General features: G+C 41.0%; 1 protein-coding gene across 2 annotated transcripts in view; it reads left to right on the top strand.

Annotated features, from left to right (window-relative positions):
* CAMKMT (calmodulin-lysine N-methyltransferase) overlaps positions 1–20,218 on the top strand; it is a 249,531-nt gene that overhangs the window by 155,823 nt on the left and 73,490 nt on the right. The window lies entirely within an intron of this gene.

Raw genomic sequence — 20,218 nt, forward strand, 5'->3', positions numbered from 1 at the left:
TTGGAGCCTCAGCTTCAGGATCTGTCCTTCTTATCTTTATTTGTCTTGGAAGTTACCTCAAGTCTTGGATAGGCAATGGGGGAAATGTTTTAAAGAGATAACTGGTACAAGGCCCTAAATAATAAATTCAAAGCTTTTTCAACTTTAAGATAGCATATTAAAAGAGAGGACGGTGCAAGGCAAACTGAAACAACCAAGGAATACCATACCTTGTATCAGGGATAGGGAACCTGTGGTCTTCCTTAAGTTGCTGTATTCCAGTTCCCATTAGTTCAAAACTGCGTGGTCAATAATCTGGACAGTGAGAGTTGTGGTCTAACAACATATGCAGGGCCAAAGATTCCCCATCCCTTCCATGCTTGATCAGCATGCAGTTTGCTGGTTTTGTAAAAATATTTAGGATTCCAGAGGGAATAGAAGCTCATGTGTTCCTTGCTTTCTGGTGCCTTCTCACAATCCTAACCATGTCTTATTTAGAAATAAGCCCGATTGAATTCAACAGAGCTTGCTCCCAGGTAATGGGGGTGAGGTTTGCTTCCTTATAAGCTATGATTGTATTTCAGCCTTGACAGTAGGACTAGAAATTAGTTCCAGAACATAACAGACTGCTCGTCCTTCCACTTTATTCCTCTTGTATTTTGGGGACATGCTAAACAATGTTCTTACTATGTATTCAGAACATAGCTTTTCCCTTCAGTGGTGGAGGGGAGCTTCTGCATATTGAATTGAATAAGGCCTTGAACATTAATTATATTCTGTTTCTCAATTGTGATTTACTTAAGTCCTGCGTCCGCTCTTCAAATTCAGCTGACAGTATTAAAGAAAGAGACAAGGAAGTTTATTCATAGAAAATGCTTCATTACAGATCAAATACTTTACAGAAGTGTTGGTGTTTCTGAACTCTTTGCGATGCCTTAGTAATAACATCTTATATAAGTCTGAGTAGATAAGATGTCAGTGTCATTCCAGTGATCAGGTAGAACTCCTGTATTGAACAGATATTACTGATAGTAATACAATATGATAAGAAGGGAAAACTGCAAATCATGATAAGGTCATCTTCTGCCTGTGAAAAAAATGCAGTTTCTTTGCAGAGGGGCACTAACCTTTTCAACAGCATTGCATGTTTCCTGTTGCCATTGACAAATCATATTTTAGGGGCAGCTTAAGGGATACAGTCATTGGGCATTGCTTTTGCTTAGCTTTTTGGGGGGTATGTGTGTCTTTATTTTGCACTTTCTTAGCTGATGTTGGCTGGACAGGGCAAGCTTTTTGCTTGCTTCTAAGCCCACCCCCCTTGGTGGCAGCATCATTATACCCATCCTGACCCACACAGCCTGAGATACAGACCAAGTTTCCATCACTAAAAGCCAAATGAGCAGTGTTCCTGCATCAACATCTTACATCAAAGTCGATTGAATGCATTATTCAGTGTTTCCAAATGCATCCTGCCTTTAAGATACCCTGCCCCTCACCACACACACAACAGAGCACAACCATCTGTTTTGAGGGTGCATGCAATGGAATCATTACAGGCAATTTTAGTGTGTAGTTTGCTGCTGCATGCAAGGATCTGTTTGGATGGATGAATAGAAGGATGGAGAAAATAAAGTTCTGCCTGTTTTAATATCTCCTCGCTGTCCAAAACTTCATTCACTTTCCTCAGAGTCTGCTGCCTCTCCTTTTAGCTTCCACCATTCCAAACCTTAGCTGAAAGGAGGAAAACAAACTTCTCTCACCATCTTTTCCCATTCAGGACCTTCCTCCTAGTTTCCCAAACATCCTGAGGTATGTTGCAAACAGTCCCTGGGAAATACAACTATTTCCAGAATGGTAATCCTGTAAACTCCAAACTCAAAAAAGAGACTTTTACCACATGTAGGCTACCAGATTTATTGTGTTTTTTGTGGACTAGGGTGCATGAAGTCTTGTCCACACTTGGCTGAAAGACATAGTACATACAGGTATTTACAGAGAAAAATAGTAAACAGTGGAGCCAAAAGACCATGGAAATGCAAGACATACAGTCTGAAATTTCCATGTCACAGACCGAACCTCTTGCATTTCAAACATTTGACTCCACTATTTACAGTTTCTCTAAACCAAAGTATATTTATATCTGTCAACTGAAGATAACACTTCATACATCTGCTGAAGTGGACTTCAGTTTAAAAAAGCTTATGCCACACCCAATCTGTTAGCCTTTAAGATGCTATAAGCCTCTTTTTACAAATTCAGTAGAACATCTACCAATGTCACACTTTCCCCATATGATGCCTCATACATCCATGCCTACTCTGGACTTCTTTCCCTGAAGAAGATATTAGTTGCTTTATGTGGGTGGGTGGAAAAAGAAAGTTCCGATGGGCTGCATGTGGTTTAGAGTCTCAGATGTGCTGAACACATTGAATGACATCCTCTGCAACTTGTCCTAATATTCATTCATTTAGCCATTATTTGCATAATTCGGACAATAAAATCCTAAAAAAAGCAATCCATGAAACACTGGTAATCCAGGCATATTAAACACATAAAACTTATAAAAGACACATTAGTCACTGCTTGGCAGGGGGTTGGACTCGATGGCCCTTGTGGTCTATTCCAACTCTATGATTCTAAGTACAATTAAGTAGTTTTAAATTTGACTTTAAAAGTCTCAGCTAAATATCCTGAAACAATCGCAGTAGTTTTGGGAGTATCATCCCTCAACAGGTACTGGATTACAAATTCTTTGCAAGTAGATACTTTCAACTTTGAAGAAGTCACCAGTCAGTCTCTCTGAAGAGAACTTGTCCTAATATGAAAGCAGAATGATGCTCTTCCTTGTAAAGGCCATACTTATAACATGTAAGTAGATGCAGTTGCCCTGATCTACTAGCATGTCCCTTGCCTCTCTTTTATCTGCCATCGTATTTGGTATTGCTGTTACATGGTTTTGACCTGCAGGAGAGCAGAAAGGCTTTTTATATAGCTGGACTTTGTGTTCAGGGTCTTTCTAGTGGCACTTAATGGGGCTTCTAAGGGAAGTTGCGTAGCGTAGTGTGCTTCACCTTGAGCTCTTTGACTGAAGAATGGAATTAAAGTGTAACAATTCCTAAGAGAAATAGGGATACATCGTGTTGAGCTTCAAACCCTGCTCATGCTCAGAGGATGACCTGGATGAAGCACCTCTGTTCCCCCTACTGTGTCTTTCCAGATGAAAAGACATGGCTTTGCCTGACTCCGTGGATTCTGAGGACGCTCTCCTGCTGCAGTTCCCTCCTTTTAAGTCTATGATGGCAGCTGAATTTTAGATCCAAAGTAGCTTCCCCATGGAGGTAGCTCTACAGCAGCTGCATGCTTATAAAGTGTTAGAAAGCCTTTGCACCCCACTTAAACCAATGGCTCTCTCCTCTTTCTATAGCTGAAAAACCAATGCTCTATCCAAGGTTCTGATTGGTTCTGCCTAGCTCTTGCTTGATTCTGTTCTGCTTTCTGCATCTAGGTCTTGCTGACAAAGACTTCCCTTTGTCCAAAACTACCTTTGTTTTACCTGTTCAAACCTGACCTTTATGTGTGTTTCCTCTACTGTATCCACCACTATACCACTCAGGCAAGAAACACTCAAGTAAGAGCTGTTCGACAGTGGAATTTGCTGCCAAGGAGTGTGGTGGAGTCTCCTACTTTGGAGGTCTTTAAGCAGAGGCTTGACAACCATATGTCAGGAGTGCTCTGATGGTGTTTCCTGCTTGGCAGGGGGTTGGACTCGATGGCCCTTGTGGTCTCTTCCAACTCTAGGATTCTATGATTCTATTCTATGATTCTAAGAAGCACTTCCATGGGAGCTAAGAACCCAGATGGAGGTGAAGTCCACCACAAGCAATTGTACTTTTACTATAAATATTTTCTATAACCCTATAACAAAGTCCTAAGGATGACTTACATCTCCTACATATTTTGGAAAACGGTTTGTCTGTTTGCTTGCTCTCCATAGGTTTGGCCGCCTCTCGAGATATTGTTGCCAAACTTGTTATGAAGGTTTCTGAGGGTGTGTGTGATCTCCATTGATATTTGGCTGCCAACCACACATTGGAATCAAGATGGTGGACCAAAGCATTGATTTGGTGTGACTTCGCTTGTCTTATGACATACATTTGGCCACTTCTTGATATATTATCACCAAACTCAGCATGAACGTTCCCACAGTCAGGGTGACAGACTACTGATGTTTGGTATTACATCTTCCATTTCTAAGTGTCTTCCAGTAAATGACCAGAACTTTTTAAAGTCTCCTCTCCTGACAATATAGATATGAGCAGAAGTGCCTATGCATCTTTATATACTGATTCTGATTCTGCCACTGAAAGCATACATAAGTTAGTAACATGCCACAGTATTATTTAGCATATATTTTTATTGTGGGTGGGTGGGTTTTTTTGTTAGTTGGAAGAATACCAGTAAAAAAACCACCAGAATTCTCATTGTTACAATGTATGAATAGCTATGGCTGAGATTTTAACAATAGCTCTGCCTCTTCCATCACAGAGCAGAGCCAATAATTATTTTTGGAGCATACTATGTACAATTAAGCTGGAATTTTCAAGAAATACACTAAGGGGAAAAAATGTGACATGACATGAAGTGCAACATAAAGTTGTTCAATGAAACATAATTGCACCAATTACATTTAAAATATTTATTTACTTGCCAAGAAAGAAACAAGATTTAAAAAGGCTGATTATCCAAAGTGACACCACAAAACACTTTTACTTGATCTTACTGAAAAAGAAATTACAACAAGTTAACACTATGAGCAGATGAAAAGAAGCTTCAAATTTTGAATTAAAATACTAGCTAAATGAAACATGAAATTTTCATAGGCTTTGCTATTCATCTGTACAGCAGTAATATTTACACACCACCCATAAGCCTTGTGAGCAAAGCCACACTGCCTTTTCCAGACTTGCCAGGATGCTAAAATTTAGTGAAAATTCTGTAGGAAGAGTTCCTTGTTTCTTTAAATCAGGACAGATTTACATTTGGGGGTTTTTGTTTGCTGGCATGAAATGTATCCAGCATCATAGACTAGCGGAAATAATGTCAGAATGATCAGTTTCCTCTATAGCCATCATCACTGGGACAGAGGGGTCAGAACCTACCACGCAACCATCTTAAGGAGCCAGAACATGTTCCTGGTTCTGAGCCTGATGTTGGTGATCAAGAGACCATGGAATCTGAGGTCTGTGGGCAGGAGCCTGCTGAACCAGTTTTAACACACCAAGGCCCATACAACTGGAGCTAGTGCCCTCTAAAGCGCCTTTTCCCAGGCCCAAGGAACTAAGTTCCCCTCACATTTCTGTGCCAATACATCAGGGTAGGAAGGAGGCTATGAAAAAATGGAAGAGCACCATGTTCAAGCCAGAGGGTTATTTCTTTATCTCTGTCCTGGGATGCTTTATAGTTAACCATTCAGTTGCTGTTCATCATATTCTTCCAATGAAAATATCATTATTTACAAAATTTCTAACTTGTCTCTATTGTTCCCAAGTACTATACAGGAGCACTCCTGTACCCAATGACCATGCTTAGATAATTTTGCTGTTTTGGTTAGCATGTTAATATTATATCAGCTACACCCATCTATAGGGCCGTGGTTGCATTCATTTGAACTACTGTAGATTCCTCCAAACCATTCATGTTCCAGAAAGACATGAAAAATCATGCTAGCAAAGAGAAGGATAAAATGACTCACGTGGACTTCCTATTTCATATTTGTATGCATTAGATCCCACTTTGCCAGACATACAAGCTAGATAAGGAAGTATTGGTGAAGAACCACTGATGTAGTATGTGCTGAATTCAAATTTCATGGGAATATTTAAAACCACTTGAATGTAAAGCAGATGATGAAAATATCTAGGGACAAATGAATACCTCACCCTTAATTTTCTAAAGTATATTTCAGAGTCTGGAACACATACAGCCACATTTTGAAGAAAACATTTACACTATGAACAATTCACCATGTTAAAAAATGGCAGATAGTCTGTGCTATTGTTACAGTTATATTCCTATTTGTTTTATCAATGGGCTGTGGATTTATTTTGGTAATTCCTATTAATGTTAGAATAAATCCCCTGCTCACTGTTGGGAGACTAAACCCTTTCATCTTCAGTATGTAAATTTTCATGCTTATAATTTTGAAAAATATCCAGACTTCCTCCCTTGATGATAGAGTGAAATGCTGTCTGGTATTGTAGCCACACCTATCTGTGCTTTTGCTCTTTATTAATTATACAGTCCTGAAATGAAATGGTCACAGACAATTCACAGGAAAGTGCTGAAATTTTTACTCTCACTTATAAATTAAATGATGTAATTAAATCCCACTTTTTCCATGGTTTTAGAATTCAGTTATCTGTGGTCTGAAATGATAGGAAATGTTTGGCGCATAAAACTCAGAAGAACCCTTATTTTTTTTTTCATAAATAAAAGTTTTTTATGGTAAGAAAGCATAGTAATTATATATGGTTCTTTATAAAACATAATTATTTAGAGTATAGTCCAGTTCTACAGAATACTAAAGATATGTGCTTTGACATAATTATATCCTATAAACGCCTTTCTTCTACAATATAGCATGATTTCATCTACACCATAATTTTCCCTCTCATGTAAATAGTTTCTTTTTGCTACATTTTCCTTTCATGCACAGTGTGAAGCTTGAGTAACACCATTAACTTCTTTGAAAGCACCCTTCATTTATAGTGTAAATTCTGTATAGTGTCAACTCAGGATGCAACAATGGTATATAAGTGGTGAGTTTCAGCTCTGATCTTGCAGTCTTGCAACTTCAAAAACTTTTATATATATTTTGAATTGTAGATTGAAAATTTGCAGCAGGCTTAACTACTGAGTTTCGGGAGCACAGGCAAACAGCAATGCCCCCGTCCATGTATATATGCAATGCTGCTTCATGTTCTCAGCTGAGACCGAGTGGAAGGAGCACGTTTTATAGGAGAGTCCATTGCCTCTGTTATTACAACATGGTGGTCTGGAGGACAATCTAGCTTAGGGCTGTTCTTGAGCCTATTCATACTCCAACTCTGGATAGCAAGGCCTTAGCTTGAACTTCATATTACCTTCTATTTACTAAAAGCAGAAAAGCGACATGACTTCTCAGTGGAATGTGAAAAGGGGATATACACCATAGAATGAACCAAAACTTATTCCCAGTAGAAATGCATTGACAAGAAAAGCCTCAGGTGATGATTTCATGGTCTAGGTCAGTCCATGTGGTCAGTCTATTAGGTTTCTTGGGCCCAAACCCATCAGGACTTTATAAGTCTAAGTACAGTGGTACCTTGGTTCTCAAACTTAATCCTTTCTGGAAGTCCATTCCAAAACCAAAGCGTTCCAAAACCAAGGTGCGCTTTCCCACAGAATGTAATGCAAAATGGATTAATCCATTCCAGACTTTTAAAAACAACCCCTAAAACAGCAATTTAACATGAATTTTACTATCTAACGAGACCATTGATGCAGAAAATGAAAGCAATAATCAATGTACTGTACTATAAAATAAATAAGACAGTATTGTATATGATAACAATTTAAATTATTATTTTTTCTTACCTGCACTGATGATAGACATTGTTTGGATGGAGGGGCTTTTATCCATTTCCACAGTCGCACAATCAATCAATCAATCAATCAATCAATCAGTACCTGAACTGGGTTCCACACAGTCACAAAAACAAATTAACCAAAAAAGCTTCAAAAGCAAAAATGCAAAATAAATAGCAAAAATAAAAGTGCCAAACTTAATTTGTTCTGGAAGTCTGTTTGACTTTCAAAACTTCGAAAACCAAGGCACAGCTTCTGATTGGTGCAGGCGCCCCGGAAACAATAGCCGAGAGCCGCATTGGACGTTCGGCTTCTGAAAAACATTTGAAAACTGGAACACTTACTTCTGGGTTTTCGGCATTTGGGAACCAAGGCATTAGAGAACCAAGGTGCCACTGTACCTTCATTTACTGCCCTGAGACAATAGGAAGTTTGTACAGAAGCAGAAGCTTCTGTATATTCTTCAGGGATATGCCACCTTTATGGTAATCTTGGCTCTGCATTGTTAAGTGTGTATGTATCATTTTATTTGAGCTTAGATCCCTGTGGAATGTAGAACCTGATCCTGTTTGTTTAGAAGCACATTTTGTTCAGCAGACCTAACTACTCAGCACAGCATTGCAGCCTTAGACACCTTTTCTCAAAGAGTGGTTAAACGTTTTAGAAGTTCTTTTGCAACCTTCTTGGAACACAATCATATTTCCTCATTCCCTCTCCCTGGCACCACATCCCTATAGAGATTTTCCTGTTGATTTCATTAAAGGACCGGTGACTTCGAAATCTTCTTCAAAAACACTTTTTTCATAGCTAAGAAGAAGAAGAAGTTTGGATTTGATATCCCGCTTTATCACTACCCGAAGGAGTCTCAAAGCGGCTAACATTCTCCTTTCTCTTCCTCCCCAACAAACACTCTGTGAGGTGAGTGAGGCTGAGAGACTTCAGTGAAGTGTGACTAGCCTAAGGTCACCCAGCAGCTGCATGTGGAGGAGCAGAGACGTGAACCCGGTTCCCCAGATTACGAATCTGCTGCTCTTAACCACTACACCACGCTGGCTCTAGTGAGCTTTTAATGGCTTACTAGAAAACACTAAATAGAATAGGAATTTATATTTATGTAAGCACATGATTTTGCTTACAGATAGTTAGCTGATTGTTCTCATAAAACATAGGTGAACTGCTTGTTGACATGAAATTGTTTTTTGCTGGAAGCAACAGCACCACTGGAGCGTGTTCACTTTCTTTTGGTAATGTCATTTGTTAACAATGAATTTTAACAATAATGGGCATTACAATTGTAGCCATTTATGACTTTCACAATGAGACCAGGAACAAGGCACTTTGTTCTAGGAAAATGTCAAAAGCTATTAATAAACTAAATAAAATTAGCACGATGAACACCTAGCAATGGCGGCCTTTGAAACAAATGCATGAATGTTAAATTAATATTCAGAATATTTGTTGAAAAGAGAAAAATGGAGACACGGATAAATCAATAAAACCTATGTCTAGATTTGTTTTGACTTTATAGAATGATATCCAGTGGTGTCAGTGAAATGGACTTCCACTCGTGCAACAGGACATCTTCTTCCTAGTCTTCCCTCTGCGGTCATCCATGTGCCCTCCAGGACTGGGATGCACATTCCTCAAGGCCTTTTGGAGATTATGCATAATGGCAGAGAAACGCTCACAATTCCCTTTTCTTAGACAGTTTATTTCCACATTCTCCATGAATGTGAACAATGGCCAGTTGTTATGCACATTAACCACTTAACTTAGGTAAAGGTAAAGGGACCCCTGACCATTAGGTCCAGTTGTGACCGACTCTGGGGTTGCGGCGCTCATCTCACTTTATTGGCCGAGGGAGCCAGCGTACAGCTTCCGGGTCATGTGGCCAGCATGACTAAGCCGCTTCTGGCGAACCAGAGCAGCACATGGAAACGCCGTTTACCTTCCCGTCGGAGCGGTACCTATTTATCTCCTTGCACTTTGACGTGCTTTCGAACTGCTAGGTTGGCAGGAACTGGGACCAAGCAATGGGAGCTCACCCTGTCGCGGGGATTCGAACCGCCGACCTTCTGATCGGCAAGTCCTAGGCTCTGTGGTTTAACCCACAGCAACCACTTAACTTACATTGTTGTTGTTCAGTCGTTTAGTCGTGTCCGACTCTTCGTGACCCCATGGACCAGAGCACGCCAGGCACTCCTGTCTTCGACCGCCTCCCGCAGTTTGGTCAGGCTCATGTTTGTAGCTTCGAGAACACTGTCCAACCATCTTGTCCTCTGTCGTCCCCTTCTCCTTGTGCCTTCCATCTCTCCCAACATCAGGGTCTTTTCCAGGGAGTCTTCTCTTCTCATGAGGTGGCCAAAGTATTGGAGCTTCAACTTCACGATCTGTCCTTCCAGTGAGCACTCAGGGCTAATTTCCTTCAGAATGGATACGTTTGATCTTCTTGCTGTCCATGGGACTCTCAAGAGTCTCCTCCAGCACCATAATTCAAAAGGATCAATTCTTCGGCGATCAGCCTTCTTGATGGTCCAGCTCTCACTTCCATACATCACTACTGGGGAAACCATGGCTTTAACTATATGGACCTTTGTTGGCAAGGTGATGTCTCTGCTTTTTAAGATGCTGTCTAGGTTTGCCATCGCCTTTCTCCCAAGGAGCAGGCGTCTTTTAATTTCGTTACTGCTGTCACCATCTACAGTGATCATGGAGCCCAAAAAAATTAAATCTCTCACTGCCTCCATTTCTTCCCCTTCTATTTTCCAGGGGGTAATGGGACCACTGGCCATGATCTTCGTTTTTTTGATGTTGAGCTTCAGACCATATTTTGCGCTCTCCTCTTTCACCCTCATTAAAAGGTTCTTTAATTCCTCCTCACTTTCTGCCATCAAGGTTGTGTCATCTGCATATCTGAGGTTGTTGATATTTCTTCCGGCGATCTTAATTCTGGCTTGGGATTCATCCAGTCCAGCCTTTCGCATGATGAATTCTGCATATAAGTTAAATAAGCAGGGAGACAATATACAGCCTTGCCGTTCTCCTTTCCCAATTTTGAACCAATCAGTTGTTCCATATCCAGTTCTAACTGTAGCTTCTTGTCCCACATAGATATTTCTCAGGAGATAGATGAGGTGATCAGGCACTCCCATTTCTTTAAGAACTTGCCATAGTTTGCTGTGGTCGACACAGTCAAAGGCTTTTGCATAGTCAATGAAGCAGAAGTAGATGTCTTTCTGGAACTCTCTAGCTTTCTCCATAATCCAGCGCATGTTTGCAATTTGGTCTGTGGTTCCTCTGCCCCTTCGAAATCCAGCTTGCACTTCTGGGAGTTCTCGGTCCACATACTGCTTAAGCCTGCCTTGTAGAATTTTAAGCATAGCCTTGCTAGCGTGTGAAATGAGTGCAATTGTGCAGTAGTTAGAGCATTCTTTGACACTGCCCTTCTTGGGGATTGGGATGTAGACTGATCTTCTCCAATCCTCTGGCCACTGCTGAGTTTTCCAAATTTGCTGGCATATTGAGTGTAGCACCTTAACAGCATCATCTTTTAAAATTTTAAATAGTTCAGCTGGGATACCATCACTTCCACTGGCCTTGTTATTAGCAGTGCTTTCTAAGGCCCATTTGACTTCACTCTCCAGGATGTCTGGCTCCAGGTCAGCAACCACACTACCTGGGGTATACGAGACATCCATTTCTTTCTGGTATAGTTCCTCTGTGTATTCTTGCCACCTCTTCTTGATGTCTTCTGCTTCTGTTAGGTCCTTTCCACTTTTGTCTTTTATTATGGTAATCTTTGTATGAAATGTTCCTTTCATATCTCCAATTTTCTTGAACAGATCTCTGGTTTTTCCCCATTCTATTGTTTTCCTCTATTTCTTTGCATTGCTCGTTTAAGAAGGCCTTCTTGTCTCTCCTTGCTATTCTTTGGAAATCTGCATTCAATTTCCTGTATCTTTCACTATCTCCCTCACATGCTTGCCTTCTCTCCCCCACTATTTGTAAGGCCTCGTTGGACAGCCACTTTGCTTTCTTGCATTTCCTTTTTGTTGGGATGGTTTTAGTTGCTGCCTCCTGTATAATGTTACAAGCCTCCATCCATAGTTCTTCAGGCACTCTGTCCACCAAATCTAAATCCTTAAACCTGTTCCTTACTTCCACTGTGTATTCATAAGGGATTTGACTTAGATTGTATCTTACCGGCCCAGTGGTTTTTCCTACTTTCTTCAGTTTAAGCTTGAATTTTGCTATAAGAAGCTGATGATCTGAGCCACAGTCAGCTCCAGGTCTTGTTTTTGCTGACTGTATAGAGCTTCTCCATCTTTGGCTGCAGAGAATATAACCAATCTGATTTCGATGCTGCCCATCTGGTGATGTCCATGTGTAGAGTCGTCTCTTGTGTTGCTGGAAAAGAGTGTTTGTGATGACCAGCTTGTTCTCTTGGCAGAACTCTATTAGCCTTTGCTCTGCTTCATTTTGAACTCCAAGGCCAAACTTGCCAGTTGTTCCTTTTATCTCTTGACTCCCTACTTTAGCATTACAATCCCCTATAATGAGAAGAACATCCTTCTTTGGTGTCACTTCTATAAGGTGTTGTAAGTCTTCATAGAATTGGTCAATTTCAGTTTCTTCAGCACCAGTGGTTGGTGCATAAACTTGGATTACTGTGATGTTAAAAGGTCTGCCTTGGATTTGTATCGAGATCATTCTGTCATTTTTGAGATTGCATTCCAGTACAGCTTTCGCCACTCTTTTGTTGACTATGAGGGCCACTCCATTTCTTTTACGGGATTCTTGCCCACAGTAGTAGATGGTCATCCGAACTGAATTCACCCATTCCCGTCCATTTTAGTTCACTGATGCCCAGGATGTCAATATTTATTCTTGCCATCTCATTTTTGACCACATCCAACTTACCAAGGTTCATGGTTCTTACATTCCAGGTTCCTATGCAATATTTTTCTTTACAGCACTGGACTTTCCTTTCACTTCCAGGCATATCCGCAACTGAGCATCCTTTCGGCTTTGGCCCAGCCGCTTCATCAGCTCCGAATCTACTTGTACTTGTCCTCCACTCTTCCTCAGTAGCATGTTGGATGCCTTCCGACCTGAGGGGCCCATCTTCCAGCGTCATAACTTTTATATGCCTGTTGCCTTTGTCCATGGAGTTTTCTTGGCAGGGATACTGGAGTGGCTTGCCGGTTCCTGCTCCAGGTGGATCACGTTTGGTCAAAACTCTCCACTATGACCTGTCCATCTTGGGTGGCCCTGCACGGCATAGCTCATAGCTTCTCTGAGTTATTCAAGCCCCTTCGCCACGGCAAGGCAGTGATCCATGAAGGGGTAACTTACATTACTCCTAACATATATTTTAAAGGTGTAAGCCCAGAATTGCCACTTGATTAATTCTAATTAGATAGTTAGGACCAATCCCAGCTTTATTGGGAGTGTACCTGGACACTGATTCAACATTTTGTTTGGCAGAGGTTGTGTTGTACAGGTGCAGTGGTCCTATTCATGAGCTGATTTACTACAGCAGATGTTTTGCTGCCTTCATGCCTTATGTGTGGGCATCTCAGAGATGACTACGTAGAGCCTCGGTTTCATCCAGTGGGCTGTTATGGTGTTAATCTGTGCTGAGCCAAGTCTTCACAAAATGCAGAAGAAAATATACATTGCCTTGGTTGGCACATCTTCAATCTAGATATATGATCTAAAAAGTATTCTAAGGAGCTAGGTGTACCATCTCCAATTTACAAAACTAAAGTAAAGAGAAATGAATCACTTATATATTGGCTTCTGGCTAATCAACAATATGGGGCAGAGAATGGACAATAAAATAATCATTACTAAGTCACTGCGCTCAACAATCTGCAGGTCATGTGCATCTGCTCTGATGTGCATTTGTACAAGAGTGGTTTTAGCAAAATAGCAAAATGTTGAGCTGTTTCAGTCGCTGCAAAAGCAATATAAAAACCAAAGCAGGTGCTAGTAAGGGATCTCAGGATCTGCTCATACATTTTCTTTTCATAAGAGCATCGTGTTTGTCACACTAGATCAGAGCAGCAGTCTGTCAAGCTGAGTATCCTGCCTCCAGCACTGCCCAACACCTGATGCTATGGAGAAAAGCAGAAACCTTTGTTACACACAGACAATTGTGCAATGCTTACATATGGGGAATACCTTCCTTACCCCTACAGCACATTGCTTGTGCCCTGAGGCATAGGATTTGATTTCCTCTGGTAGCATGAAGGACTACAAATGCTATTAGAGGATGGACTCTAATTTAAAGCTTAAAATCTGCAGATGAACTTCTTTTGATCTTTTGAATTGTACATATCCAGATTTAGATGCAGAGTAATCCATTTTGTTCAAGCTGCAGTTATTGATCATTAAGTTCTCTAGATCTTTAAAAGAAACATGCATAATATTTTATTAGCAGGGGTGAATTTATATCTAGTATAAATTAAACAGTACTCAACAAGCCATATGTCCCATTGTCTGTTTTCTTTGTCCGTAAGAGTTATATTTTATGTATATTTTAGTATGTTTTATTCTTACTATAGAAGTGTGTGTCTGAAGTCAGGGAGTTTCAAAAAGACTTCCACAGTTTCAGATTTTTTTGTTGAACTCAAGTTTTTAAAATGAATTAATCTAATACTGAAAACCCATAACCTGTACTTGTGCAAAATGACCGTGAAATGAATGGGATGGTACATTGCTGTTTTTAGCATTGAGGCATGACTTAACACTATTGCTCTGGAATAGTCTTTCTGCAAAAAGTGATTGGGATATGTTACTACAGTCATTGATGCATCTTACGATAGGGGGTAGGTAGGGGAAGTTTTCATATATTTTAAATTGAACATGATTGTACTAAGCATTATTTTTATTTGTATGTGTGGCTTGCATTCGATAACCGTAGTAAAGCAAATTGATTTCTCTAGCTCCTGTGGTGAGGGGACTCATAATGAAATGTAGGTGACTCAGCTAATTCACAAAATACCACAGGGTTCACACTATGTTTTGCTTCAATTCAACAATCATTCCCGCCCCCGACTAAGAATTGTCATTTTGGCAATTTTAGAATATTCCATCAGTCCAGCAATTTCTAATTAAGCAATTCTTTTTTTTTTAATTGATACAACTATTTAAGCAATTCTTAAAAGCTGTTATATTTCTTCTTTTGGGACTGAATTAGTACCCTTGCTATTTTTTCTTTCATTCCGATGTTTCTGTACCCCTGCCACCTGCCCTAGTACCTAGTCACTTCATCTTGGCAACAGGAATGCAAAGGAAAAGTATATGCTTAGTCAATTAAGAGGATTCAGAGTATATAATATGATTCATCCCCTCCTGTACATGCAGTTCTGTGCACATACTGAACAGCAGACATGGGAGGGGTTTCTAGTAACCCTTTCATGAAATAGATCCTCAAAAATCCACAGTGAACAAGAGACTGTTCACTATTCTTTCCCATTCCTGCTTTCACTGGCTCAGGCTCTCCAGCACTGAACACACGCCCTTAAAATGGCCACATTTCATTGGATGCCCGGACTGTTCACTCACTCTCCCATTAGATCTGAACAAAGGAGAGGTGAAAGGAGCTCCTCTCTGTGAGTGTATAGTGGTGACTGAGGTGGGTATCTTTTCCTCCAGTGATGGGGTGGGGGCGCATACTCACATGATTTCAAGCTTTAAAAGCTGGACGACCCCTACATTGGGTGCTCTTCACAAAGGTGTAGCCAAACAGCCTGCAGATCTCCAGTTCCCCAGTCTTGTTACAGTGCAGTTTTTGGAATGTGGATGCTTGTGAAGCTACTCTTCTGCAATGTGACTTTTCACCAGTGTTTACCATCATTGCTGGTGCATTTGTTTACTCACAGCCTCTTAGGCATGAAAATGGAATGATGTAGCTCCTGAAGCTGAGGCTCCAATACTTTGGCCTCCTCATGAGAAGAGAAGACTCCCTGGAAAAGACCTGATGCTGGGAAGGAGAAGGGGATGACAGAGGACGAGATGGTTGGACAGTGTTCTCGAAGCTACCAGCATGTGACCAAACTGCGGGAGGCAGTGGAAGACAGAAGTGCCTGGCGGGCTCTGGTCCATGGGGTCACAAAGAGTCAGACACGACTAAACGACTAAACAACAACAACAGCATCTCCTACTAGGCCAATTTGGTCCCTCCAGTTGCTGCTGGACTCCAACTCCCATTAGCCTTAGTCAGTCTGGTCAAGGGTCAGGGATAATGGAGTTGTAGTACAACAACATGTTAGAATAAGTGTGTGAGACCGAGAGAAGATTCATGAAGATTCTCGAAGCATCGAAGTGCAGGATTGTTTAGTCTACAGATGCAAATGTAGTCTGTAAAAGGTGTGGAGCTCTTCTCTGTGGACATGCACAATTCCTACAACTGCGAGCTAGGTGTCTGCAGTCAGGTCTGAGCTCTTTTACAAGCAACATGCAGAGCTGATGTGTGCCTTACTATCTGTGCAGTAGTAAAGTTGTAAATATTCTTTTACTGACACGGTTGTTTATTACCTTTCAAGTAAACAATGCTTGACTGAGTTTCATTGCTTCCATGAGTGATTTATTGCCATCGTCTGTGCGCAACGTGATCCTTCGATGCAATTGCTACTCTGCTAAACTAGGGAACTGGCACACGCGAAAGGAAGTGTGCTGGACCACCCTCATGATTTACGACTGGAGATCGTAAAATATACAACACAGTATCTTTGCTTTGTCATTCTGCTTCATGTGTTGAGTATGTTTTCCACTGTAGGTTCATAGGCGTGCATCTCAGTGTATGAAGAAAGACCCTCATGTATAATGTGGTCCTGAAGCAGAAATATACCGTATCAAACAACCTTCATATCTTTGCAATTTTTCATTCCAGAGGAGCTGTCCAGGGTGCCTAAGTTAGACATTAGGCAAAGAAAGATCACACAAATCCTTTTCTATTTGTTTGGTTTCTCCACCACCATAACTATGCTGCAGTACTGTGTGTTATGGAAGTATTTGCACTTAATTTAATTAATTAATTTTTATTATTATGGCATTGGTATGCCACCCCATAATGTAAGTTTTCTGGGCAACCTAAAATAGATAGCTAGATATATATATTTTTTAAAAAATAGACAACAATACAAAACACACCTCTTTGGGTTAAGTATTGGTTCATATTGTGTGGAGGATTTTGCATGTGTAAATGAATTCAAAGTCTGCTCTCTTTGATGACCAAAAGAGACTGGAAAGGTTTTATTTATTTTTCTATGCCCATACCCCATTCTTTCTATATATAAAAAGAAAACTCAGGACTGTTTACATGGGGCTCCCAGTGATCACTTGTTTACACTGTGACACGCTCACCTTCAACACTGGATGCTCCCACAATTGTACTTTGCTAGTCTGTATAAGAAAAAAATGTTTTATTACATACTCTACTAATTTAGGCAGTAGAGCAAAGTTGGGAGGAGTAGAGTTTTTGTTTGATTTCTTTTTGTTGCTTGCAGTTAAAGGACGTTGGATAACACAGCTTGTGAAGATTGTCTACTTTGCTGACCTGTTCCTCGTTTTAAACAAATCTGGCATGGTACTAAACTAGGTACATCACTGTTCAAAATCAGTAGTGGTCAGTACTTGGACTGGTAGCTGTAGGGATACCAAGCCAGGATTCATCCTGTGTACCACCACCAAGCTCTGGCCAAAAGAAGAGATTGCAAGCTGACCAGCATCACCAGCCCAGGAAGCCTCACTTTAGCAGTAAGAGAGTGCAAGGCCATGTGATAACTCAATGAGTCCTATAAAAGCCTTAAGGGAGGCTGGCTCTTGCTAACTGCAAACCACTTTTGCCTTGCATTACCCTACTCTCAGTTTCACGGGAGCTGGGGCTGACAGCATATCAGTTTCTGAATTTGTCAAAATATTCTCTTAGTGCTGGCCCAAGTGAAAACGGTAGCAGATAGTTTATATCTGCAGTCACATATTGGGGAAAAACCCCACCCTCTATAGAATATGTTTGTGGCATGCTTCACCTTTCATAAAGTAGGTAGAGCAGAGAACAAAAGATTAGTCATAATCATTTGCAAGAGATTTCCTGGAACAGTTATGCTGCAGACATTGACTACCGCTCACTCAAAAATGATACAATACCTACCACAGATGATGAGTGTTTAGTTTTTAAAGGAACAGCATGATAGCACTTGGTGCTTCACTCTAGCCCACTAGCAAATAGGTCAGACCAGACTAAGAAGACTGTTCTGTCCGACCACAAAGGTTGGGTATATTATTACCCCTCTCTCTTCCTTAGTGTGTAATCAAATTTTAAAGGTGGTCCGGTTGTGTATCAGTATTTTCTAATCTTCTGTAGGTCTAACATAACTAAATAACATGGTGTCAGGTATCATAGGATTTTGCTTAACACCACAACGATCTTGTTTGATTTTAAGCATCCTTCTACATTTTGTCATGAGTAACACAGCCTTTCTTCTGCAATATAAAGCAGTGGTGGACAAACTGAAAACTGCTGCTGCCAGCGGGGTGGCCTAAGACAAACTGGCTGCTGGCCCCCAAAAAAACAGAAACGGGAAATAAAAAATTCTATCCATATTTTTTTTGGTTAAGAAACATGTATAGAAAACTTCATTCATTTTCAGACTTGCCAAGTTTTACTCCCTGTGGCTGGCAAGCAGCAAAACAAAACAGACTGGCAAATGGGTGGGTCCAAGGATTAGGTTGTTGTTGTTGTTGTTTTATATGCCACCCATCTGACTGGGTTGCCCCAGCCATTCTGGGCAGTTCCCTGCAAAGTATTAAAGCACAATAAAACCTCAAACATTAAAAACCTACATGTACAGGGCAGTCTTCAAATGTCTCATAAAAGTCATATAGTTGCATCACCGGGGGGACATGTCTCCTAGTATTTGCTTAAAGTTTTTGGGTGTTGTTGTTGTTGTGTGTGTTTTAAAGTCAGGTTGCCTCTTCTGGGGCAGCTCTACTCCCAGTTCCATCCATAAGAAAGGTTGGTGAGTGCTGATATGGGGCTTCTCAGATTTTGCCTTGACTCTCTGAAACCTATTGCCCATGGGCTCCCATGTGAGCCCACCATATATTTAGGGGAAAGTGCAATTTTAGAAGGATTTATAATCTGGGGTCTGTATAGGTAAAGCTATGGTTTTCCCAGTAGTGATGTATGGAAGTGAGAGCTGGACCATAAAGAAGGCTGACCACCGAAGAATTGATGCTTTTGAATTATGGTGCTGGAGGAGACTCTTGAGAGTCCCAAGGACTGCAAGAAGATCAAACATATCCATTCTTAAGGAAAGGAGCCCTGAGTGCTCACTGGAAGGATAGATCCTGAAGCTGAGGCTCCAATACTTTGGCCACCTCATGAGAAGAGAAGACTCCCTGGAAAAGACCCTGATGTTGGGAAAGAGGGAGGGCACAAGGAGAAGGGGACAACAGAGGATGAGATGGTTGGACAGTGTTCTCGAAGCTACCAGCATGAGTTTGACCAAACTGTGGGAGGCAGTGGAAGACAGGAGGGCCTGGCGTGCTCTGGTCCATGAGGTCACGAAGAGTCGGACACGACTAAACAACAACAACATAATCTGGGGAATTGAATTGCTGCTGTTTCTTAATGTAAAATAGTGTGCAAATTTCAACCCAGTCAGAGTTAGGTATATTGAAGAATTAATCTCTCTCAGCTCCCCCATACTGGGTTACCGTATTTTTATATTAAGGGTGGAGGGAATAGGCAGCAATTTAGGAAGAGGTGCCTCCGTGAAACTCCCCAGTTATTCCAGCTGAGATGGCCTCCCTTCCAACTGCATAAAGTGGACTTAGAATAATATAATCATAGAACTGTAGAGTTGGAAGGGACCCTGAGGGTCATCTAGTCCAACCTCTGACAATGCAGGACACATTACCCTGAGGAACAGTGTGAATGGAAGCAAGAGCCTTACAGAAGAGAATGTCATGAAAAGATTGTTGTTGTTTAGCCATGCCCGACTCTTGGTGACCCCATGGACCAGAGCATTCCAGGCACTCCTGTCTTCCACTGCCTCCCACAGTTTGGTCAAACTCATGCTGGTAGCTTCGAGAACACTATCCAGCCATCTCATCCTCTGTTGTCCCCTTCTCCTTGTGCCCTCCATCTTTCCCAACATCAGGGTCTTTTCCAGGGAGTCTTCTCTTCTCATGAGGTGGCCAAAGTATTGGAGCCTAAGCTTCACGATCTGTCCTTCTAGTGAGCACTCAGGGCTGATTTCCTTCAGAATGGATAGGTTTGATCTTCTTGCAGTCTATGGGACTCTCAAGAGTCTCCTCCAGCACCATAATTCAAAAGCATCAATTCTTCGGCCATCAGCCTTCTTTATGGTCCAGCTCTCACTTCCATACATCACTACTGGGAAAACCTAGACAAGTTAATACATTTTAGCCACCAATTAGCGTATGACAAAATGAAAAACAGCTACTACTGTTATATGTTTTTGAACCCCCTATAGTTTTTGGCTTTTGGGCATGCTCATGTATTTTCGCTTTTGAAATATGTGATTTTAAAAATTGTTTAACGCTTCAGAAAAGTGGTATACTTTCCCTTTGAAATCAT

Source organism: Podarcis bocagei (assembly GCF_964188305.1).
Source record: "Podarcis bocagei genome assembly, chromosome: 3".
Classification (NCBI taxonomy): Eukaryota; Metazoa; Chordata; class Lepidosauria; order Squamata; family Lacertidae; genus Podarcis; species Podarcis bocagei.